Source organism: Pongo abelii, chromosome X (genome assembly GCF_028885655.2).
Source record: "Pongo abelii isolate AG06213 chromosome X, NHGRI_mPonAbe1-v2.0_pri, whole genome shotgun sequence".
In the NCBI taxonomy this organism is placed as follows: domain Eukaryota; kingdom Metazoa; phylum Chordata; class Mammalia; order Primates; family Hominidae; genus Pongo; species Pongo abelii.
The window spans coordinates 108,665,662-108,692,199 of NC_072008.2; the positions used below are offsets into that span (position 1 = coordinate 108,665,662).

Consider the following 26,538-nt stretch of genomic DNA (forward strand, 5'->3'; position numbering starts at 1 on the left):
GAACAGCTCTTATCAGCTTCTGATAACACCCAAGAAGTAGAGAAACTACTGTCTACAAAATTTTGAACTCAAGGCATATCACAGGAGCATTTGCTTTCTTCAACTATCTGTTTTCTTATAAAGGGAAATAATGAGAAATGATTTTTCACAATGCCTGCCTTAACCCTGAGGCCCAGCCAGTCCCTACTGCTGTGTCCCAACATTTAAAGATAATTGAGGTCCAACTCCATGCCGTATATTCTCAAGAGGTTTTCTCATTTACCCCCCAGGACAGCTCTGTAGAGATGGTATGGTCAATCCCATTTCACAGATGACCAAGCTCAGCCTCACAGAACCTAAGTCACCTCCCCAGGAAAGTGGCAGGATTGGAATGAGGTTCCATCCCTCACCCTCCCTAGATGGCTCTGGGCAGCCTCCCTTTTAGAAGATGGGCTTCCAGGCCTTGAGAAATGGCCAGATTCCACTCCCCAGCTATTGTTCCCCACAGGTCCCCACTCCACAACCCCTCTGGGTAATGATGAAGGCAGAGGAGGTGAAATCTCATGCTTTGTACCAAGAGACATGGGTGTAGGGCCACATGAGTTGGCTGATCCTTGAAGTGGTGAATGGGCTCAGGCAGAAGCTCAGGTGTTGGCCTTGAGACAAGTGAGCTGGAGAGAGGGAAAGTAACATGCACTGAACTACTGTAAGCAAATGCCCTTTACATCTCATCTCCTTTAATCTTAACTGCCATCCAAGGTACCCATCACTATGACCATTATTCACATCAGAGTGCTGCCTTTAGGAAAGTTTATGCAAATAAGAGAGACAACTTGTTCTTTCCAGATCAGCAGTTAACTTTGGAATACTTAAGGTATTTTTCTATTTTGACTTGATGCCTCCAGGCCTGTTAATGCTTTAATCTTCCTCAAGGGATAGTACACACGCCTCAAGATGTTTTTAAATGTATTTAATCTTCTATAATCTTAAGTATCAGTCAAATTACCCAATATCACCACCGTTATTCATATAAGGTTACTGATTTTAGGTGTGACTAAGTAAACCAGTAAAATACCCTTGTTATCTCCCTATCAACAGTTAATTTTGATTATTTTAAAGTTTTTCTCATTTTGTCTTCATGCTTTTGGGGCTGTGAATGATCTCATCTCCTTGGGGTCTGCCATTACATGATCCCAGAGTATTAAACTTTTTTTTTTTGAGATGGAGTTTCACTCTTGTTGCACAGGCTGGAGTACAGTGGTGCAATCTTGGCTCACTGCAACCTCTGCCTTCTGGTTTCAAGTGATTCTCCTGCCTCAGCCTCCCAAGTAGCTTGGATTACAGGCGCCCTCCACCACGCCTGGCTAATTTTTGTATTTTTTAGTAGAGATGGGGTTTCACCATGTTGGCCAGGTTGATCTTGAACTCCTGACCTCGTGATCTGCTAAACTTTTTTTTTTAATTATGACCCATATAGTTTTTAAGTAACAATATTATTGATGTTGAAAAATTCCAAATGAAAGAAAAAGGTTTATATATCCCAGAAAATGTACTTTTAAAAAATAACCTAGATAAATGGATACACACAAATTGTGACAAGTATGTGAAAAATTCCAGAATGCTGTTCCTGATGCCATTAATTAGATCCCACCCTCCCTTCCTCCCTCCCCTGCCCCAACTCTACTCCCAGATGTGCAATAATTTCTCTGGCCACCAGGAGGCATCACAGCTATCTTCATCTTTGTCGTTCTTTTTTAATGAACAGAAGTGTATTTTACAGAGTAATGAATGTTATGAAAATATTTATTATAATAACAATTCTGTTTGGAAAATTCACATGCATATTAAAAACAGTCCTATTTGCTGTTCATCCCAAATCTACATCGAATTCATTGATTTATCTCTTCCTTCCTCAGTGTAGATTGAGGTGTCCACACTGTAGAGGGGTCCCTTCCAGAGAGCTGGGTGTTCACCCTCCATTACCCTACCCTTGTACAGGCTTCTCAAACCTCTCACTCCCTCTCACTCATCCCCTCTCCAGGACATTATGGACGCAGCTGCCCAGGACCCACTTAGGCACGCCCATACTCTCTCAGTCACCTTCTGCCTGCCTTGCACTGACCTATTAATGCTAATGATTGCCAACGTGTGCTAGAGCTGTCTGGCGTTTCATTGTTGATGCCATACATATATACAGACTTATTTTACACCTATCATCAGGTTTTTTTCTGACAGAATTAGAATTACTCTGTAATCAGATTCATAAGCTAAGTTTTAAGGGAGGTATTGTTATTTTTTGCTCCTTGCAGACCCTTCTTGATAGAGTTCGATAATGGTGGTACCGTGGTGCCCTCTCGTGACAGAAGGCTGAACTACAGCTAGAACATCGCGAGCAGGAAGGTGGGAGGGAGAGGCTGTGGCCCAAGCCCACCTTACAGAGCTTTCTGGAACTCTGGGTGGCAAAGCGGACATTCTCAGTATTCCCAGGGACATTGATGGGCTCAAGACAGAATTCGTTATCTCTTACTGTGCTGAAAAGAGAGCTCTATATCAGAAGAAAAAGGTCATTTTAATTTTTATTCTTTGACCACTGGAAAATCAGAGACCTAAATGAGGGAAAAATGGATCCAGACTACTTGTTCAAGTTTTTGTACCCCTCTTAAATCTTTATTAGCATCTTTTCATGGAAATAAATTTCTGTAACATTCGAAATTATGTTACAATATACGTTCAATATTTTTATATTAACTGGTGTTTCATCGTAGGATGCTGTAAACTTTATTTCCCCAGTATCCTAGTGGTAAAAATTAAGCTCCCTTACCATAGTTTCTATAATAAATGATATTTGTAACACTTGCTCATATACACAAATGTCTTGGCAAGAATTTCTTAATAAGATTTTGAAAGCATCCTTTTAAAAACTCAGATACTGTAAAATTTTATATTAATATAATGAAATCAGAATAATATTTATCAGATATACTCCTAATATCCCAGTATGAGAGTTGCTATTTCTTTTATTTTTATATTCAAGTATAATTCATTTCTTTATTCACTTAATACTTTTAAACTTTTACTTTAGGCTAGGGGCTCAGGGGTATATTTGCTGGTTTGTTATATAGGTAAATTGCTTGTCACAGGGGTTGGGTGTACAGATCATTTCATCATCCAGGTAATAAGCATAGTACATGATAGGTAGTTTTTCAGTCCTCTCCCACCCTCTATTCTCAAGTACACGTGTCCATGTGTACTCATGTTTAGCTCCCACTTATAAGTGAGAACATGTTGTATTTGGTTTTCTGTTCCTATATTAGTTCACTTAAGATAATGGCCTCCAGCTCCATCTATGCTGCTGCAAAGAACATGCTCTCATTCTTTTTATGGTTGTGTAGTATTCCATGGTGTGTATGTACTACGTTTTGTTTATCCAGTCTACCATTGATGAGCATTTAGGATGATTCCATGAGTTTGCTATTGTGAATAGTGCTGTGGAATGTGTGCATGTCACTTTATAGTAGAAGAATTTATATTCCTTTGAGTATATACCCAATAATGGGATGGCTGGGTTGAATGGAAATTCCATTTTAAGTCCTTTGAGAAATCACCACACTGCTTTCCACGATGTCTGAAGTAATTTACATTCCCACCAGAAGTGTAATAAGCATTTCCTTTCCTCCACAACTTCGCTAGCATCTGTAATTTTTGACTTTTTAATATTAGCCCTTCTGACTGGTGTGAGATGGTATATCATTGTAGTTTTGATTTGCATTTATCTAACGATTAGTGATGTTGAGCATTTTTTCATATGCTTGTTGGCCACGCATATGTTTTCTTTTGAAAAGTATCTGTTCATGTTCTTGGCCCACTTTTTAATAGGGTTGTTTTTTGCTTATACGTTTGTTGAAGTTCCTTATAGATTCTGGATATTAGATCGTTGTTGGATGCATAGTTTGCAAGTATTTTCTCCCATTCTGTAGGTTGTATGTTTACTCTGTTGATAGTTTATTTTGCTGTGCAGAAGCTATTAATTTAATTAGGTTCCATTAGTTAATTTTTGGTATTGTTGCAATTGCTTTTGGTTTCTTCATCATAAAATATTTGCCAGGGCCAACGTCTAGCATACTATTTCCCAGGCTTTTTTCAAGACTTTTTTTTTCTTTTCTTTTTTTTTTTTTTTGAGATGGAGTCTTGCTCTGTCGCCCAGGCTGGAGTGCAGTGGCATGATCTCGGCTCATTGCAACCTCCGCCTCCCGGGTTCACACCATTCTCCTGCCTCAGCCTCCCGAGTAGCTAGGACTACAGGTGCCCACCACCACACCCGGCTAATTTTTTATATTTTTAGTAGAGATGGGGTTTCACCGTGTTAGCCAAGATGGTCTCGATCTCCTGACCTCTTGATCCACCCGCCTCGGCCTCCCAAAGTGCTGGGATTACAGGCGTGAGCCACCGCACCTGGCTTTCAAGACTTTTTATAGTTTTAGGTTTTACATTTAAGTCTTTAATCCATCTTGAGCTTAGTATATGATGTAAGGAAAGGGTCCAGTTTCAATCTTCTGCATATGGCTAGCCAGTTATACCAGCACCATTTATTGAATAGGGGGTTATTTTCCCATTGCTTGTTTCTGATGACTTTGTTAAAGATCAGATGGTGGTAGGTGTGTGGCTTTATTTCTGGGCTCTTTATTATGTTATATTGGTCTCTTTGTCTGATTTTGTACCAGTATGATGCTGTTTTGGTTACTGTAGCTGCTCAAAGTCAGGTATGCTATGTAGCATAGTTTGAAGCCAGGTAACATGATGTTTCTGGCTTTATTACTTTTCCTCAGGATTGCCTTGGCTATTTGGGCTCTATTTTGGTTCCATATGAATTTTAAAATAGTGTTTTCTAATACTGTGAAGCATGTCATTGATTGATTGGAATAGCATTGATTCTATAAATTGCTTTGGATAGTATGGCCATTTTAACAATAGCAATTCTTCCTATCCATGAGCATGGAATGTTTTTCCATTTGTTTGGGTCATCTCTGAATTATTTGAGCAGTGTTTTGTAATTCTCTTTGTAAAGATCTTTCACCTCCCTGGTTAACTGTATTCCTAGGTTTTTGTTTCTGTTTTTGTAATTGTAAATGGGATTTGCATACTTGACTTTGCTCTCAGCTTGGACATTGTTGGTGTATAGAAATGCTAATGATTTTGTACACTTATTTTGTTTGCTAAAGTTGAAGTTCGAGGAGCTTTAGGGCAGATTATGGGGTTTTCTAGGTGCAGAGTAATATCATCTGCAAACAGATAGTTTGACTTCCCCTCTTCCTGTTTAGATGCCTTTTATTTCTTTCTCTTGCCTGATTGCTCTGGCTAGGACTTACAGAATTATTTTGAATAGGAGTGGCAAGAGTGGGCATCCAGTCCTCAAGGGTAATGCTTCCAGCTCGTGGCTGTTCAATATGATATTGGCTGTGGGATTGTCATATATGTCTCTTATTTTGAGATATGTTCCTTCAACGACTAGTTCATTGAGGGTTTTATCATGAAGGGATGTTGAATTTTATTGAAAGCCTTTCTGCATACATTGAGATGATCATGTCTTGTTTGTAGTTCTGTTTATGTGATAGATCACATTTATTGATTTACATATGTTCAACCAATCTTGCATCCTAGAGATAAAGCCTACTTGATCATGATGGATTAGCTTTTTGATGTTCTGCTGGATTCAGTTTGCTAGTATTTTGTTGAGGATTTTTGCATCTATGTTCATCAAAGAAATTGGCCTGAAGTTTTTGTTGTTGTTGTTGTCTCTGCTAGGTTTTGGATCAGGATGATGCTGGTCTCATAGAATGAGTTAGGGAAAAGTATCTCCTCCTCAATTTTGGGGAATAGTTTTAGTAGGAATGGTCTCAGTTCTTCTTTATACATCTGGTAGAATTCGGCAGTGAATCAATCTGGTCTTGGGCTTTTTCTTGTTTGTATGCTTTTTATTGCTCATTCAATTTCAGAGCTCATTATTTGTCTGTTCAGGGATTCAATTTCTTCCTGGTTCAATCTTGGGGAGTTGTATGTTTCCAGGAATTTATTCATTTATTCGAGGTTTTCTAGTTTTTATGCATATAGGTGTTCAAAGTAGTCTGTAAGGGTTTGTTTTTTTTTTTTTTTTTGTATTTCTGTGGAGTCAGTAGTAATGTCCCTTTTGTCATTTCTGATTGTGTTTATCTTATCTCTTTATTAATGTAGCTAGCAGTCTATCAATCTTATTTGTTGTTTTGAAGAGCCAACTTGGACTAATTGACCTTTTGTATGTTTTTGTGCAAATAAATTTTATTCAGTTCAGCTCTGATTTGGTTATTTTGTGTCTTCTGCTAGCTCTGGGGTTGGTTTGCTTTTGTTCCTCTAGTTACTCTAGGTGTAATGTTTGGTTGTTAATTTGAGGTCATTCTAACTTTTTGATGTGGAGATTTAACACTTCACCCTTAAAACTGGTTTAGCTGTGTCCCAAAGATTCCATTATCTGATATGTTGTATCTTTGTTCTCATTAGTTTCAAATAATTTCTTGATTTCTGCCTTAATTTCATTGTTTACCCAAGAGTTATTAAAGAACACTTTGTGTCAGGAGTTCAAGACCAGCCTGGCCAATATGGTGAAACCTTGTCTCTACTAAAAACACAAAAAAATTAGCTGGGCGTGGTGGCACGTACCTCTAGTCCCAGCTACTCGGGAGGCAGTGGCAGAAGAATCACTTGAACCTGGGAGGCGGAGGTTGCAGTGAGCCGAGATCACACCACTGCACTCTAGCCTGGGCGACAGAGAGAGACTCTGTCTAAAAAAAAAAAAAAAAAAAAAAAAAAAACCAACAACAACAACAAAAAACACTTGGTATAATTTCCATGTAATTTTATAGTTTTGAGCAATTTTCTGAATACTGTTTTCTATTTTTATTCTACTGTAATATAGCCTGAGAGGTCTGAGAGTGTGTTTGGTATGATTTTGGTTTGTTTGAATTTGATAAGGTTTTTTTGTTTTTGTTTTTGTTTTTGTTTTTTTTGAGATGGAGTCTCACTCTGTCACCTAGGCTGGAGTGTAATGGTGCTGTCTCAGCTCACTGCAACCTTCACCTCCCGGGCTCAAGTGATTCTCCTGCCTCAGCCTCCTGAGTAGCTGGGATTACAGGCATCTGCCATCATGCCCAGCTAATTTTTGTATTTTTAGTAGAGATGGGGTTTCACCATGTTGCTCAGGCTGGTCTTGAACTCCTTAGGTAATCCACCTGCCTTGGCGTCTCAAAGTGCTGGGATTACAGGCATGAGCCACCACGCCCAGCTGATAAGGATTCTTTTACGGCCGATTATGTTGTTAATTTTGGAGTATGTGCCACGTGCATATGAGAAGAATGTATATAGTTGTTTTTGGGTGGAGAGTTCTGTAGATGTCTGTTAGGTCCATCTGGTCAGCTGTTGAGTTCAGGTGCTGAATATCTGTTAGTTTTCTGCCTCGATGGTCTAATACTATCAATGAGATGTTGAAGTCTCCAACTTGTATTGTGTGGTTATCTAAATCTCTTCATAGGTCTCTAAGAACTTGCTTTATTAATCTGGGTACTCCTATGTTGGTGCATATATATTTAGGCTAATTAGGTTTTCTTGTTGAACCCTTTACCATTGTTTAATGCCCTTCTTTGTCTTTTATGATCATTGTTGCTTTAAAGTCTGTTTTGTCTGAAATTAGAAAAAGAACCCCTGCTTTTTTCTGTTTTCCATTTGCTTGGTAGATTTTTCTCCATCCCTTTATTTTGAGCCTTTGGGTGTCATTGGATGTGAAATGGGGTCTCTTGAAGACAGCATACAGTTGGGTCTAGCTGCTTTATCCAATTTGGCACTCTATGCCTTTTGATTGGGGCATTTAACCTGGTTGCATTTAAGGGTAATATTAATATGTGCAAGTTTGATCCTGTCATTATGTTGTTAGCTGGTTATTACTGCAGACTTGATTTTGTGGTAGCTTTATAGTGTCAGTGGTCTGTGTACTTAAGTCTGTTTTTGTGGTGGCTGGTAACGGTCTTTCCTTTGCATATTTAGCACTTCCTTAAGGATCTTTTGTAAGGTAGGTCGGGTGCTAATGAATTGCCTTAGCATTTGTTTGTCTGAAAAGGATTTATTTCTCTGCTTACGAAGCTTACTTTGATGGAATATGAAATTCCTGGTTGGAATTTCTTAAGAATGTTGAATATAGGCCCCTAATCTCTTCTGGTTTGTAGGGTTTCTGCTGAGACTTCACTGTTAGGCTGATGGGTTTCCGTTTGTAGGTGACCTGCCCCTTCTCTATAGCTGCCTTTAATATTTTTTCATTTTGACTTTGAAGAATCTATGTGCCTTGGAGATAATTGTCTTGTATAGTATGTTGCAGGGTTCTTTGCATTTCCTGAATTTGAATTTTGGGCTCTCTAGTGAGCTTGGAGAAATTTTTGTGGCTGATATTGTCAAATATGTTTTCCAAGTTGCTTTCTTTCTCCCCTTCTCTTTCAGGGATGCCAATGAGTCATGGGTTTTGTCTGTTTATATAATCCCATATTTCTCAGAGGTTTTGTTCATTCTTCTTTATTGTTTTTTGTTTTTGTCTTAGTTGTTTTCGAGAACTGGTCTTTGAGCTCTGAGATATTTTCCTCAGCTTGGTGGGCTCTGCTGTTAATACTTGTGATTTTTTTAATGAAATTCTTGAAGTGAGTTTTTCAGCTCTGTCATATCGGTTGTGGTTTTGTTTTTTTGTTTTGTTTTTGTTTTTGTTTTGAGACAGAGTCTTGCTGTGTCACCCAGGCTGGAGTGCGGTGGTGAAATCTCGGCTCACTGGAAGCTTTGCCTCCCGGGTTCAAGTGATTCTCCTGCGTCAGCCTCCCAAGGAGCTGGGATTACAGGAACATGCCACCATGCCTGGCTAATTTTTATACTTTTAGTAGAGACAGAGTTTCGCCATGTTGGCCACTCTGGTCTCGAACTCCTGACCTCAAGTGATCTGGCCACCTCGGCCTCTCAAAGTGCTGAGATTACAGGCGTAAGCCACCATGCCCAGCCTGGTTCTTTGTTACAACAGCATTTCATCTTTTATCTCCTATATAGTTCTATTGTATTCCTTATATTCCTTGGATTGGGTTTTGACTTTCTCCTGAATGTTGATGATCATTCCTATCCATATTCTGAATTCTATTTTTGTCATTTCAGCCTTTTCAGCCTGGTTAGGAAACATTGCTGGGGAACTAGTGCAGTGATTTGGAGGTAAGTAGACCCTCTGGCTTTTGAGTTGCCAGAGTTCTTGCACCGATTGTTTCTCATGTGTGTGGGCTTGTGTACCCTTAACTGTGGTGTAATTTGAGTGTAGTCAGTTACCTTCATTTCTCGATGTTTTCAGAGGGCTAATGCTTTGTGCAGGGTATTTATTTGTAGCTGAATTATTGTCTTTGGTTTCACAGGGGATATATTAAAGTATTTTTTTGTGTTGAAGTTTGGGCTGTGATCCAGTAGATGGTGCTTAAGCATGCTGGCTGATAGGTAGATGTTGTTCGGTCACAGGACTACTCTGTATTTGCCCACATTTGCAGCTGTGTTCTCTCTCTCTCAGTGCTCTGAGAGTGTAGGCTCCTTTCCCACTCAAGTGCTGGCTACAGATCTGGGTTTGGCACTCCTGGACGTCATACTGCAGCCCCGGGGTAAGCTCAGCCTTTATGTTCTCTCCACAGCATGGGGGCAAACAGGAACCTTGACAGTGGCAGTGGCAGAGGGCCTTTAATTTGTCTCTTGGGGCTCTATCCCAGAGACATGCAGAACCGCTGTCAATCAGAGTGATTGGCCTGGTGTGGGGTGGTTGCATTGTGGGCTCAAGCCTGGGGGCCCATGGGGAACACAGACTGGCCTCTTCTTACAGCAACTGCAGCATGCTGGAGGTGTGAGTAAGGCACTCAGGGGTCTCTGTTTCTTCCACAGTCCAAGGACATCGAGGGCAGTACCTTTGCAGTGGCAGTGTCCGAGGGACTTTCAGTTGTCTCTGGGAGCCCCACCTCACAGAAATGCAGAGCGTCTGCTAATGCAAGTGTTCAGCCAGAGGGTGAGGTGGCTGTGCCATGGGCCTGAGCTGGGGGCCCTTCTTGGTGAAGAGTAAGGAGTCAGGGACTCACACGAAAGGGAGACTGAGTTCCTCTCCATATGGTGACTGTGGCATGCTAGAGACATGAGTAATGCCCTCAGGCTCTTTGTTCCTTCCCCAGTCCAAAGACAACAAGGTCAAAACCACTGCAGTGGCAGTGGTAAAGGGGCTGTCTGTTGCCACTGGGAACTCCACCCCAGGGAAACACAGAGCCACTGCCAGTGGGAATGCTCAGTTGGGGGTGGCGTAGCTGCCCTGTAGTCCCAAGCCAGGGGCCTTGCCTGTTGAAGAGTAGGGAGTGAGGCCTCACAGGGAAGACAGACTGGGCTCCTCCCCATATGGTGGCTGTGGTGTGCTGGTGGTACCAGCAATGCGACCTGGACCTTTGTTCCTTCCCCAGCCCAAAGGCAGTAAGGGCAGTACCACTGCAGCTGCAATGAGAGGGGCTGTGGGTTGTCTCTGTGATTTCCTCCCTAGAGAATGACAGAGCTGCCACTGACTTAAACGTTTGGGCGGGGACAAGGTGGTTGTTCTGGGGGCCCGGGTTGAGAGACCCTGCCCACTGAGGAGTAACAGGGCCAGGGCCCATGTGGAAGAGAGTCTGCCTTCTTATCCAAAAAGCAGCTGCACTGTGCTGGAGGACTGCATTAGTCCTAAGTCTTTTGGCTCCCTCCTGAGCCTGAGGGAAACAGGAGCAGGAGCTGCAGAGCAGCAAAAATGGCAGACCTGCCTGCTACGATTGAGAGCTCTGTCCCAGGGAAGTACAGATCCCCCAGGGGGATCTGCTACTGGCCCAAGAGCCCAGACATGGGTGGGGTGGCTGGAGTCCCAAGTCTGGAGGCCCTGCCCAGTAAGAAGTAGTGGGGACAGAGTTCTATGTGGAAAAATGTCTGGCCACTTTTCTGTAAGGCAGCTGTGCTGTGCTGGGGGCCTGCATTAGTCCTTAATCACCCTGCCAAGACTGGTGGACCCGTCTGCTACCACTGAGAGCTCCATTCCAGGGAAATACAGGGCTGCTATTGGCCCTAGAGCTCAAGTGAGGCTGGAGTGGCCATGCTAGGGACCCAGCCCAGTGGGCATTATCCAGCAAGGTACAATGGAGGTGAGGCCTGCAGTCCATCTGCTCCTCAGCCCCGTGGATTTAGCCCCTATACTGGAGGCATTCCAGGGAGCCTGGCCTCTCTTGTTGCCAGAGCTACAGCCACTGGTGCTGGGGTGCCCAGCAGTCCAAGGGCCCTGGAGCTCCATGTGTGCCTGAGCAGTGGCTCTGCCTAGATTCCATGTAGCTCTCCATGTCAGTCTGCAGGCTCTGCTCAGGGAGTCAGGGGGATCTTCTGAGCACAGGGTTGTGAAGATCTGTAGCAGAAGCTTTAGTGAAATTTCAGACATTAACAACAAAGTTTCCCTGATTTATTTAACTTCTCCTAACTTTCTATAACCTGATATAAAGTGGACATTTAATTATAAATTACTTGAGTAAAGGTTAAGATTAATGAAAATACTACTCAAGTAACTTATAATTAAATGTCCATTATCATCATCAGCATCATCATCTAAAGGGGTTATTGAGCAGGCATCCATGGGGTGGTGCGAAATGACCAGCCCCTAAGCCTTGGTGGCCCATTATCTACAGAAGATATCAATGGGCGCATTAAATGTTTCCCAACCTTCTTTCATTATCCAAAGGAGCCTTATTAGACATGTTTTTCCTCCTTATTAATCCCTTCTTGCCTGAAATGTGAAATTTTAATACCACAGATATAGTGTTAACTGTTTATGTATTTTGGTCCTATGTAGTGCCACAAACCATTTTAATGTCTACTATCTCCCTACCCTTAAAAACCAATTCTCAGCCCCTTGGGGGCAATATATCCTCTGTTGAAAATGCATGGAACATTTTAAAGAGGACAAAAGCTGGAACCTCATTCCTGCCTTTTACTTGATGTGTGACACTGGAAAACTTCCTTAACCTCTGTCAGCTTGCCCATGGTCATCTGGAAAAGGGAACCACTGAGAGCTCATGATGCCTTACTTACAGAACTGTCCTGTGGGGTAAATGAGAAATCCTACACAGAGAAGATGGCACCTAGAGAAATCCTATACAGAGAAGATGGCACCTAGTCTTCAACAAATGTTCATCCTGGCCCACTTTTCTTCTCCTTCCCAGAGAAGTGATGACTGTCATCTAAACCAAACAGCATAACTACCACAGAGACCAGCTGGTAATGGAGCAGGAAGAAGTAGCATATACTTACATTTAGTTTATAAATGAAGCTTTGGGGCTATTTCTGTGATGCAGGATGGCTTTGCCAAGCAATGTGGGAAGAGGGAAAAGATCATCAAACCATTTCTTTAATTCTGTATCATTTTTGCCCCATTATTTGAGCTTCTATACTGATATTGGAAAAATAGTTTCCTATGGAGTCTCAAATAAAGAAAGAGTGCAGATAAAGAGGAGAGAGAAGTCACAATCCCTTGACCCTCATACCATTACCACCTGCAGCACTCTGAACCAGAATTTAATCTGCACCAGTGGGTAATTCAAAGTGGGAGGAGTTATTGAATGTGTATCCATGAGGGCACAATACTACAAATGTGTAAAACTACTAGGTTTTAAATCCTAGAATGTCATGGTGTATAAAATATTGATAATTATTGCTTTAGTTTTGAATTAGGGGAAAATATATCCTCGTATACTTGGAAGTGGCTCCCTCAGGATCTTTATTCTTGAGCTTCAGGGATATTCTTCATTCTAAATGTGTATCTCTTTCCTGTGGGTGGGGTAAGGAATGCTTGAATGTTCCTGGCAATGTTTTTGTATAATTGCAGGAGCATTTGATATTTATTACAGTTATAAATACATAAGAAATGAAATAAGCAGCATTACTCTAAAACAAAAGAGAATACCTGCTCTCCAAATATCTTGAGAGTATTTCAAAGAGAATACGTGCTAATGCTTATATCTGTATAATATTCTTTCACAAGTTTTCTTATGCAGGTACTTATAAATTTATGCAGAAATGAATACATTTATATACTTATCTACAAAATATAAGCTCTCATTCTACATTTAGTTTTATAACCTGCTTGTCTCACTAAAACCACACCTCAAAGGTCATTGATTGTGAGTAAATATGAGTCTTTACCACAGAGATAGTAGATACTAATGGCCAGTAAAGACAGAGAAACAAATATGGCTACAATATGTTATGTGCCAAGTGCTTTTTAGCTATTGAGTCGTTCAATTCTCACAGCACCCTTACAAGGTGAAACTGTTGCTGATCTCCATTTTGTAGATGGAAAACTAAGGAGCAGATAGAATAAAAATTTTACCTGAGACTGCACAGTTAGGGAGTGGGACAGCTTGGATTTATGTTCAGTACATCATGCTCCAGAGCCTGGGAAACTGTCAAGGCTCTGTTGTTAGGTGAAAGAAGCAACTACACAAGCATGCATATTTTAGGAGCTCATTAAAAGTAATACTTAACAGGTTAATACATTTACACAAAAAACTGGACATAGTGACAAATAGGTGGATTGCAACCTTGGTAAGATCATGTTCATTGCAGTCCTGGGGACAGAAGCCACAGTGCAGGGGGAAGTGAAGAATTTTAACAGGAAATGTAGAAAACTCTTTTTGGTAGTTTAACTTTGAAGGGAAAGAGATGGAGATTCTGGCTGAATGGGGAGATTTTTAAAAATAATCAATTTCTTGAAACTTGAGAAAGTTTTAAAATGAATATACTTAGGGGTTTTGCTAAATGAGAGGATTTTAGCTGTTCTTGCCATGCACAAAAAAATGGGTAACTATGTGGCATTACGAATATGTTTATTTTCTTCACTATATAGTAACTAATACTTTACTTTCTGTATGTATCTTAGAACATCATGTTGCATATCTTAAATATAGACAATAAATGTATTTTTAAAACTTAACGTGATGAAGCTATCTTGTCTCAGATTTAACACTAGAAATTGCTCATTTTTTTTTTTTTTTTTTTTTTTTTGGCTGGAGTACAGTGTCGCGATCATGGCTCACTGCAGCTTCAACCTCCCGGGGCTCCTGCGATCCTCCCAGCTCAGCTTCCCGAGTAGCTGGGACCACAGGTGCATACCAACACACCCAGTTAATTTTTTTTGTTTGTTTATTTTTGTAGAGACGGGAGTCTCTTTAGGTTGCCCAGGCTGGTCTCGGACTCCTGGGCCCAAGTGATCCTCCCACCTCGACCTCTTAATGTGCTGGGATTATAGGTGTGAGCCACTTCACCCAGCACATTTCCTTTCTTACGCTCTTATTTTCACTTTAGAGCTCATGAGAGGCCTCTAATCAACTAGTATGAGTTTTGAGCTAAAGACGTATTTAGTTATTAGTGAGAAAATGGACAATGGGCAATTGTGAGTCAAATAAATGCTAAATTTTTGCCTCTCCAAGAAGGCAGCAGGTGGCTGAAATCCTGGTGTGATATGGCTGAATAATGCATGATCTGAGGACCCTGTACTGGTTACTCCTGGGCACAGTCACAATTTTTCTATAAATATATTAATATACTGAGCAGTCCAGGAGCAGCCATTAGGCAAACACCACTCCTTGCTTCCTTCATGTGACCTATCACTGAGCTCACCAGCTGAGGTCAATTACATTCTTCCCAACCTGGAGAACAGAATTTGGGTCTGCTCAGAGGCATGATGTGAAACATGTCTGGGATAAAAGCTTTGTTCTATTGACAGCAAACCTTTTCGGGTTAAGGGGTAGGGGAAGAGCAAGTGAAGGATGCAGATTAATTTCTATTTAGGAATATACTTTTATATATTGTTTGAAATTTTGTCTTATAAAAATATTCAAACAAATTTAAACAATAAATTACTTGTGAACAACAGATTGACAAATGTCACGTGCACACATACTTATTAATTTGAAAAAGCATTCACTGTGTTAAATTTATGGTGAAATAAAGTTGATTAAACTTTGAGATAACTGAGTGTGTGTGTGTGTCCTCTGGCTCTATCATCACTCCAAATACACACTCACAAGTGCAGTTTCACCTTGAATTCAGAGATGGGCTGGACTCCAATTTCAGTTTTAGATGTCCTAGAAAATAGTTGATGCAGAGAGATTGCTACAATCAGGTGAATAATTGCAGAAAACTGCCTGATACCTTGGAGTTAACCTCCAGCCTCCATTCCTCTCGCCCCCTTGCTGAGCCCCCTGTTCTGAAACTCTCAGAGCTTCCATCCTGTCTCTGGCCGCTAGGTGACATCCAACTCTATTCTGCTTTTACTGCTTTAATAAAAATGAGTATATTTTGCAAAGAATAAAAAATATCTTGTAATAGTTTATATGCTATGATGCCAATTCTGTTTGGAAAATTCACATGTGTATTAAAACAGCTCAATTTGCTGTTGACCTTAAATCTACATCTCACTGATTTAACTCTTATCTCCTCAGTGTAGGTTGAGGTATCCACACTGTAGAGGGGTCCCTCCTAGACGACAGAGTGATCACACTTCATTACCCAACCCCTGTACTGGCTTCCCAGATCTCCTCCCACTCCCTCACAGGCTCCAGGACACTGTGGACACAGCTGCCCAGATCTGTCAATGGCAGCACCTGGTCCTCTCTCAGATAACTCTTGCCTGTCCTATACCGCGCTTTGCTTGCTGGGGACTGCTAAAGCACACTAAAGCTGCCTGGTGTTTCATGTGGGTGCCCCAGTTTGTTTTTACTGTCTTACTCTTACTAGTTTTTTTATTTTTGGAAGAATTAAAATCATTCTGTACATAGGCTCATAAGTCTGAAGGGAGGTATTTTTGTTTTGCTCCTTGTATGCATTTCTTTGTAGAGAATTTGACAATGGTGGTATATTGGTGCCCCTCATGACAGAAGTCCAAACTTCAGTTTGAACGTCACTGAGCAGGAAGGTGGGAGGGACGGGCTTTAACCCAAGCCCACCAGACCGATTTCTGAAAATCTGAGTGACAAAAAAGGGTATTCCCAGTGTATAGGGATATTAATGGCTGCCAAACAGAAAGTACAACCTCTTCCTTTGTTGAAGGGAAAACTGTATGTAACAAGATTAAAAGATCACCTGGCCGGGTGCAGTGGCTCACGCCTGTAATCCCAGCACTTTGGGAGGCCAAGGCAGGCGGATCACGAGGTCAGGAGATCGAGACCATCCTGGCTAACATGGTGAAACCCCATCTCTACTAAAAATACAAAAAGTTAGCCGGGCATGGTGGCAGGCACCTGTAGTCCCAGCTACTCGGGAGGCTGAGGCAGGAGAATGGCATGAACCCGGGAGGCGGAGCTTGCAGTGAGCCCAGATCGCGCCACAGCACTCCAGCCTGGGCGACAGAGTGAGACTCTGTCTCAGAAAAAAAAAAAAAAATCACCTTTATTTTTATGTTTTAAGGCCTATAGATAAATAGCTATAGATCTATACAAGCCAAAATGCATCCAGCTCACTTATGAGCTTTATAACCTGCCTTTGCCCTAATTACGACCATCTTTCCATGGAACTAGTTTTCTATCATAACACTTTAAATTACAGCAAAATTTTCATGTTCTTTTTATATCAAGTAGATGCTTCATCTTATTGAAGTATATTTGGGGCATCCATATCTTAGTAATGAAAACTTAGTTTATCTCTATTTCAAATTTTGGTATACTTAACCTTGCCCATATATATGAAAATAACTTTGTAAGAATTTCTCTATAAGAGGTTCTTGAAATTATTCTTTCAAATCTATGTAAAGCTATAAAATTTTATGTTAACACAATATATTCAGAACATATTACTAATGTATATTCCTGACAATACTGTGTGGAAGTGTCTGTTTACCACTCATTAGAAATAATGTGAATCATTGCAAATCTGATAGGCAACAAACCACCTCTTATTGTCTTCATTAAAACTTTTTGTTACTTTCTAGAATTTAATTCTGTGGATGTGACATAATCACATAGTATAAATAATAGGAAATATCAGAATACTCTAAATAACATGGTTAAAATGATAAATTTTATTATGTGAATTTTATCTCACATTCCTCACCAGTGCATATAGCTATGTGAACACTGCCCTGAACTGCACCTTTTAGCAGTGTACAGACTGAAAAGCCACCCACACAGTGGTTTTTAATATATTCACAATGTTGTATAATCATCACCACTATCTTATACCCATTAAGCAGTCACTCCCCATTCTCCCCTCCCTCAACTCTTAGCAACCATTAATCTGCTTTCTATCTCTATGGATTTGCTTATTTTGGAAATTTCATGTAAATGCAGTCATATTTTATGTGGCCTGGGTGATTAAACTTGGACTCTTAACCTATACTAAATATGGTGATAACCTTCTTCCATCCTTCTCTTTTCCCCAGGGGATGGTGTTCTCACTGGTATTCAGGCAGTGTAAGCAGTTAGTCACAAAAGCCTTAGGGTCAGGCAGATCTATGTTCAATTCCTGACTGTCGTGGACAATTTACTTCGTCATCTCTGCTGTTGCCATCTCAAAATATTTTAATTTTTTTTTTCTTTTTTGAGACGGAGTTTCACTCTTGTTGCCTAAGCTGGAGTGCAATGCCACCATCTCGGCTCACCGCAACCTCCGCCTCCTGGGTTCAAGCAATTCTCCTGCCTCAGCCTCCCGAGTAGCTGGGATTACTCGTACGTGCCACCACACCCAGCTTATTTTGTATTTTTAGTAGAGACAGGGTTTCTCCATGTTGGTCAGGCTGGTCTTGAACTCCTGACCTTGTGATTTGCCCGCCTCAGCCTCCCAAAGTTCTGGTATTACAGGCATGAGCCACCATGCCCAGCCTATTTAATGTTAATTTTTAAAAAGTAAACTTTTAATTCTAGGACAGTTTTAGTGTTACAGAAAAATATCAAATACAGTACAGGAAGTTCTCATATACCCCTCATCCAGTTTCCTTTATTATTGATATATTAGTAGGGTACATTTACTACAATTAGTGAAAATTTTCATATATTATGTACTAAATTCAGGCTTCCTTCAGTTTATTTGAGACAGGATCTCATTCTGTCACCCAGGCTGGAGTACAGCTGTGTGATCATGACTCACTGAAGCTTCAAGCTCCTGGGCTCAAGCAATCCTCCTGTCTCAACCTCCAGATTTCCTTAGTTTTTATCTAATACCTTTCTTCTGAGATCCCAATCCAGGATCTCGCATTGCATACGGTAATTATGACTCCTTAGGCTCTTCTTGGTTGTGAGTTTCTCAGCCTTTTCCTATTTTCAATGACCTTGACAGTTTCAAGGATTATTGGTTGGCTATTTTATAGAATGTCCCTCAACTGGGATTTGTCCATCTCAAATTTTTAGAAAATGTTTACATGCGATAATTGAATATACTTATGTAATTTGTAAAGATCAAATCAGTGTACTTGAAATATCACCTTAAATATTTGTCTTTTCTTTATGCCAGAAACAAATTATTCTAGCTATTTTAAATATATAATCCATTATTGTAAACTATAGTCATCAATGGGTACAAATACAAAGTTTAATAGAAGAAAAAGATCTAGTGTTTCATAGATCAGTAGTGTAAATATTGCTTATAATAATCTATTGTCTCAAAATCCTTAATTTTGAACAAGGGGCCCTGCACTTTAATTTTATACTGGACCCTGAAAATTATGTAGCTGGTCTTGCTTTTGCTTCATGGGGCAGAGGAAAGGCAAGCTGAGCTTGGACTTGCACTTGCAGCAGGCTCTGGCCAGTATGCCTTGGTACTGCCTGCAGGACCTTACTGCTCCAAAGCGGGGGTGCTGGGAGCTATACCCAGGGGCAAGAGGAAACCATAAACATGGAAGAGGACTCAGGGAGGATTCCAGGCAGAGGGAACAGTGTAAGCAAAGGCCCCAAGTCAGGAATGTGATGATGTGGTCAGGAGGCTGCCAAGTCATAGCCCTTCTACTCAAACAGCATATCCAGATGCCAAAGGAAGAGGTGGCCAAGAAGGCATAAAGGAAACCCTCCCAGCATGGGCTGTGCCTGCTATTTTAGATATAATATTTGATTCTATAGGAAATGGGGAGTCATGGGTACTGATTGAGCTGGAGCTAGGCCTCATTGGAGCTGTGCTGTGGAAGTACCTTTTGAGCTGGATGTCAGGGCAGATTGAGGAGGCGAGTCAGTGAGGTGGCCACTGGATGGTCCTGGGACCATGAGACCCTGTCCTAGGGGTTCAGCGGGCAGAGCCTGGGGACTCTTAAGAGGGAGAAAGAGGTCTCCAGTTTTTCTGCCTCAGAGTGTGGGGACCTGGGAGTCATAGAGAGAAGGGGAGTTGGGGAACTGGGTTGGAAAAGGCAGGGGTTGCGGTGGGAGAAGGCAGGGGTTGCAATGGGAGAAATGGTGAAATGAGAAGGGATGGGTTGGGGAGAAGTTGGTAGATCTGGGTTTGGATGTAGTGAGTTAGAAGTCACTGTGGATGTCCCAGCATGCAGCTGTGAACACAGGACTGACTGATGCCTATAGAAGTGGTCACCATCTTAAAAAATAACAATGCTAACTAATGTATAAACAGCAACTACAGTGACACAGACACCATGCCGAGAGCTCTCCAGCAATGGATCCAAACCAAGATGAAATCTTTGAAATACCAGATAAAGAATTAAAAAGGTTGAGTATTAAGCTAGTCAAGGAGATACCAGAGAAAGGTGAAAACCAACAAACAATTTTAAAAACAATTCAGGATATGCATGAAAAATTTTCTAAAGAGATATTTTAAAGAAAAACCATTCAGAACTTCTGGAAATAGAAAACACATTTAGGTAATTACAAAATGCAGTGGAAAGTTTTAGCAATAGACTAGGACAAGTAGGAGAAAGAATTTCAAAGCTCAGATGTAAGGATTTTGAATTAACTCAATCGACAAAAAGAAAAAATAATTAAAAGAAATGAACAAAATTTCTAAGAAATGTGGGATCATGTAAAATGGCCAAACCTAAAAATAATTGGTTTTCCTGAGAGGGAAAATGCATTTAAAAGTTTGGAAAATGTATTTGAGGGAATAACTGACAAAAACTTCCCTGGTCTTGCTAGAGATTTTAATGTCCAAATACAAGAAGCTCAGAGAACTCCTGGGAGATTCATCACAAAAATGACTTTACTTAAGGCATATTGTCATCAGGCTATCTAAAGTCAATGTGAAGGAAAGAATTCTGAGTGCAGTGAGACTAAAGCACCAGGTAACCTATACAGGAAAACCTATCAGACTAACAGCAGACTTCTTACCAGAAACCTTGCAAGCCAGAAGGGACTGAGGTCCTATCTTTAGCCTCCTTAAACAAATTAACTGTCAGCCAAGAATTTTGTATCCAGTAAAACTAAGTTTTATAAATGAAGGAGAAATAAAGTCATTTTCAGACAAACAAATGCTGAGGGAATTTGCCACTACCAGACCAGCCCTACAAGAAATACTAAAAGAATTCTAAATCCTGAAACAAGAGGTTGCTATGCACCAGAATAGAACATTTTGAAAGCATAAAGCTTACAGGAAATACTATGAAGAAAATAAAGTATCAAGGTAACAATTAGCATGATGACTGGAACAGCACTTTACATCTTAATATTAACAGTGAATGTAAATTGCTGTTCCAGTCATCATGCTAATTGTTACCTTGATACTTTATTTTCTTCATAGTATTTCCTGTAAGCTTTATGCTTTCAAAATGTTCTATTCTGGTGCATAGCAACCTCTTGTTTCAAGATTAATGCTCCACTTAAGAGACCCAGATTGGCAGAACGGATAAAACCAAGTATCTGCTGTCTTCAAGTGACTCCCTAATATGTAAGAATACAAATTCGAGGTAAAGGGTGGAAAAAGATATTCCACTTAAATGGAAACCAAAAGTGAGCTAGAGCAGCTACTCTTATATTGGATAAAACAGATTTTAAAGCAACAACAGTAAAAAAAAAGACAAGGCCATTATATAATGACAAATGGATCAATCCAACAAGATATGAAGATATGATAATCCTAAGTTTACATGCACCTAACTCTGGAGATCCCAGATTCATAAAACATTTACTACTAAACCTAAGAAATGAGATAGACGGCAGTACAATACTGGGAGACTTCAACACTCCACTGACAGCACCAGACAGATTGAGACAGAAAGTCAAAGAAAAAATAAACTTAAACTACACTCTAAAAAAAAATGGACCTAACAGATGTTTATAGAACATTCTGTCCAAGAACTACAGACTGTACATTCTTCTCATCAGCACATGGAACATTCTCCAAGATAGAACATATGATAGGCCACAAAACTAGTCTCAAACTGAGAAATACCAAAATCATATAAAGCATCTTCTCAGACCACAGTGGAATAAAACTAGAAATCAACTACAAAAGGAATCCTCAAAACTATACAAATACATGGAAATTAAACAATCTGCTCCTGAATGATTTTGGGGTTAACAATGAAATCAAGATGGAAATTTAAAAATTATTTTAAATGAATGAAAATAGTGACACAAGTTATGAAAACCTCTGGGATACAGAAGCAGTGCTAAGAAGAAAGTTTATAGCACTAAATACCTACATCAAAAAGTCCAAAAAAAGTCACAAATTGACAACCTAACATCACAACTCAAGGACCTAGAGAAACAATAATAAACTAAATCCAAAGTTAGCAGAAGAAATAAGGATGAGAACAGAAATAAAATTGAAACAAAAATGACTCAAAAGATCAATGAAACAAAAAACAGGTTCTTTGAAAATATAAACAAACTTGATAGACCATGATATGGTTAGGCTTTGTGTCCCCACCCAAATCTCATTTTGAATTGTAATCCCCATAATCCCTATGTGTCAAGGGAGAGAAAAGGTGGAAGTAATCGAATCATGGGGGTGGTTTTCCCCATGCTGTTTTCGTGATAGTAAGTTCTCATGAGTTCTCAGGATGAGATCTGATGGTTTTTTTATAAAGGCCCTTTCACTAGGTACTTCTCCTTCCTGCCACCTTGTGAGGAAGGTGCCTTGCTTCCCCTTCACCTTCTGCCATGATTGTAAGTTTCCTGAGGCCTCACTAGCCAAGCTGAACTGTGAGTTGATTAAACCTCTTTCCTTTATAAATCATCCAGTCTTGGGCAGTTCTTTATAGCAGTATGAAAACTAATCCAATGAACTGGTACCAGGAGTGGGGTACTTCCATAAAAATACCTGAAATGTGGAAGTGACTTTGGAACTGGGTAACAGGCAGATATTGCAACAGTTTTGGAGGGCTCAGAAGAAGACAAGAAGACATGGGAAAGTTTGGAACTTTCTAGAGACTTGTTGAATGGTTTTGAGCAAAATGCTGATAGTGATATGGACAATGAAGTCCAGGCTGAGATGGTCTCAGGTGAAGATGCAGAACTTATTGGGAACTGGAGCAAAGGTGCCTCTTGCTAGGCTTTAACAAAGAGACTGGTAGCATTTTGTGCCTGCTCTAGAGATCTGTGGAACTTTGAACTTGAGAGAGATTATTTAGGGTATCTGGCAGAAAAAAAAAAAACTCTAAATGGCAAAGTGTTCAAGACGTGACTTGGGTGCGGTTGCTCTTAAAAGTATTCAGTTTTATGCATTCACTAAGAGATGGTTTGGAATTGGAATATGTTTAAAAGGGAAACAGAGCATAAAAGTTGGGAAAATTTGCAGCCTGACAATACAGCTGAAAGGAAACGCCCATTTTCTGAGGAGAAATTCAAGCCTGCTGCAGAAATTTGAATAAGTAACAAGGAGTCAAATGTTAATCGCCAAGAAAATGGGGAAAATGTCTCCAGGGCATGTAAGAGATGTTCACGACAGTCCTTCCCATCACAGGCCAGGAGCCCGAAGAGGAATAAAATGGTTTCATGGCCTGCTGCTCTGTGCAGCCTTGGGACTCTATGCCCTGTGTCCCAGCCACTTCAGCTCCAGCCATGGCTAAAAGGGGCCAAGGTACAGCTCAGGCAGTGGCTTCAGAGGGTGCAAGCCCCAAGCCTTGGCGGCTTACACATGGTGTTGGGCCTGTGGGTGCACACAAGTCAAGAACTGAGGTTTGTGAACTTCTGCCAAGGTTTCAGAGGATGCATGAAAATGGCTGGATGTCCAGGCAGAGGTGTGCTGCAGGGTCATGGAGAACATCTGCTAGGGCAGTGCAGAAGGAAAATGTGGGGTCAGAGCCCTCACAGGGAGTTCCAACTGGGGCACTTCCTAGTGGAGCTGCAAGATGAGGGGCATCGTCCTCCAGACCCCAGAATGGTAGATCCACTGACAGCTTGCATTGTGCACCTGGAAAAGCTGCAGATAGTCAATGCCAGCCTGTGAAAGCAGCCAGGATGGGGGGCTGTAGCCTGCAAAGCCACAGGGGTAGAGCTGCCCAAGGTCATGAGAGCCCATCTCTTGCATCAGCATGACCTGGAGGTAAGACTTGGAGTCAAAGGAGATCATTGTGGTGCTTTAAGGTTTGACTGCCCTGTTAGACTTTTGGACTTGCATGGGGCCTGTAGCCCCTTCGTTTTGGCCAATTACTGCCATTTGGAACAGGTGCATTGACCCAATGCCTGTACCTCATTGTATCTAGGAAGTAACTAATTTGCTTTTGATTTTACAGACTCACAGGTGGAAGGGACTTGCCTTGTCTCAGATGAGACTTTGGACTGTAGACTTTTGAGTTATTATTATTAATATAATCATATTATATTAGTCTTATTAATGCTGAAATAAGACTTTGGGGACTGTTGGGGAGGCATGATTTTGAAATGTGAGGACATGAGATTTGGGAGGGACCAGGGAGGAATGATATGGTTTGGCTGTGTCCCCACCCAAATCTCATCTTGAATTGTAGCTCCCATAATCCCCATGTGTCATGGGAGGGACCTGGTGAGAGGTAATTGAATCATGGGGATGGGTCTTTCCTGTGCTGTTCCTGTGGTAGTGAATAAGTCTTACGAGATCTGATGGTTTTATGAAGGGGAGTTCCCCTACATAAGCTCTCTTGCCTGCCTCCATGCAAGATGTCCTTTTGCTCTTCCTTCATCTTCCACCATGATCGTGAGGTCTCTCCAGGCATGTGGAACTGTGAGTCCATTAAACTTCTTTCCTTTATAAATTACACAGTCTCAGGTATGTCTCTATTAGCAGCATGAGAACGAACTAATATGCCACATAATCTAAATAGACACAGAAAAGCTTGATGATCAGATGCCCAGCATCCCCTCCCAGCCAACAGGCAGACACTCAACATCCCCTCATGATAAGGACCCTCAGCAAGCTAGGCAAAGCAACATACCTCTAAGAGCCATCTATGACAAATCCATAGCCAATATCTTACTGGACAGGCAAAAGCTAGAACTATTCCCCTTGAGAACAGGAACAAGACAAGGATGCCCACTCTCACCACTGCTATTCATCCTAGTACTAGAAGTCCTCACCAGAGCAGTCAGGCAAAAGAAAGAAATAAAGGCATCCAAAAAGGAAATGTCAAACTGTCTATCATCCCTGAGAATATGATTCTATACTGAGAAAACCCTAGAGACTCTACCAAAAGCCTCCTGGAACTGATAAAATTGTTTCAGGATCAAGAAAAGAAAAAGAAAAAAAGACCAATGTACAAAATTTAGTAGCATTTCCATATATTGATAACATTCTGAGAGCCAAATCAAAAACACAATTCTATTTACAGTAGCCACAAAAGAGAATAAAGTAACTAGGAATATGCCTACACAAGGAGGTGAAAGCTCTACAAGGAGAACTACAAAACATTGCTTAAAGAAATCATAGATGACACTAGTGGAAAGATATCCCATGCTCATAGATCAGAAGAACCAACATCATTTTTAAAATGGCCATATTGCCGAAAGCAATCTACAAGAACAATACAATTCCTATCAAACTACTGTCATTCTTCACAGACTTAGGAAAAATTTTAAGTTCATATGGAACTAAAAAAAAAGAGCCCAAACAGCCAAAGCAATCCTAAGCAAAAGGAACAAAGCCAGAGGCATCATACTACCTGACTTCAAACTGTAAGGCTACAGTAGCCAAAGCAGCATGGTGCTAGTAGATAGACACAGAACAGAATAGAGAGCCCAGAAATAAAGCTACACACCTATACCCATTTGATCTTTGACAAAGTCAACAATGACAAACAATGGGGGAAGGTGCCCCCTGTTCAATAAGTGGTTCTGAGATAACTGATTATCCATATGAAGAATGAAACTGGACCCCTACATTTTACCGTACTCCAAAATTAAGTCAAGATGGGTTAAATACTTAGATGTAAGACCTCAAACTATAAAAATCCTAAAAGAAATTCTAGGAAATGGCCTTGGCAAAGAATTTGACTGTATCCCTAAAACAAGTGAAACAAAAAACAAATTGACAAGTGGGACGTAGTTAAACTAGAGGGCTTCTGCACAGAAGAATCTAGAGTAAACAAACCACCTACAGAATGGGAGAAAATTGTTGCAAACTATTCATCTGACAAAGCTCTAGTATCCAGAATCTATAAGGAACTTAAAACAATTCAAGAAGAAACAATCCTGTCATAAAAATGGGCAGAGGACATGGACACTTCTCAGTAGAACCCACACACGCAGCCAACAAATAAAAAATACTTATCATTAATCAAAGAAATGCAATTCAACCACAATGAGATACCATCTCACAATAGTCAGAGTGACTATTATCCCCAAAGCCAAAAAGCAGATGCTGATGAGACTGTAGAGAAAAGGAATGCTTATACACATTGGTGGGAATGTAAATTAGTTCAGTCACTGTGGAAAGCAATTTGGAAATTGAGCTAAAAACAGAGCTGCCATTGGACCCTACCAAAAAGACATCGGAACATGCATGTTCATTGCAGCACCATTCACAATATCAAGCACAAGGACTCAACCTCGATGCCCACCAATGGTGGGCTAAGGAAAATGTGGTACGTATACACCATGGAATACTGCACAGCCACAAAAGAGCAAAATCATGTTCTTTGCAGCAAATGGAGTTGGAGGCCATTATCCTAAGCAAATTATTGCAAGAACAGAACAACTAAATACTGCATATTTCCACTCGTAAGTGGGAGCTCAACATCGGTTACTCATGGACAAAGATGGCAACAGTAGACACCAGGAACTACTAGAGGGGGGATGGTGAAAAACTATCCATGGAGTACTATGTTCACTACCTGGGTGAGGGGACCGTTCATATACCAAACCTCAGCAACACATAATTTATCCATGTAACAAGCCTACACGTGTACCCCAGAACCTAAAATAAGCTGGGAAAAAAAGCCATTGAGAAAGTAAAGTGGCCTAGTGCAGTCTTAGGAATGTGAAAGGTGCAAAAAATTATCAGGCTTAGAGGCATGAGACTTGACACATCCCTTGTACCTATGCCCAGGGGTAATTTAAAGGCACTGTTTTAGCCTTCCCTGTCTTCAGACTA

The 26,538-nt window shown here is 40.7% G+C and overlaps 1 long non-coding RNA gene across 1 annotated transcript; it reads left to right on the top strand.

Moving 5' to 3' along the window:
- Nucleotides 1-4,266: 4,266 nt before the first annotated feature.
- Nucleotides 4,267-14,038, top strand: LOC134760908 (uncharacterized). The gene is made up of 4 exons (XR_010138983.1): nt 4,267-8,687; nt 9,184-9,237; nt 9,581-9,668; nt 9,943-14,038. It is a non-coding gene; the product is annotated as an uncharacterized LOC134760908 (long non-coding RNA).
- The last annotated feature ends 12,500 nt before the right edge of the window (nt 14,039-26,538 follow it).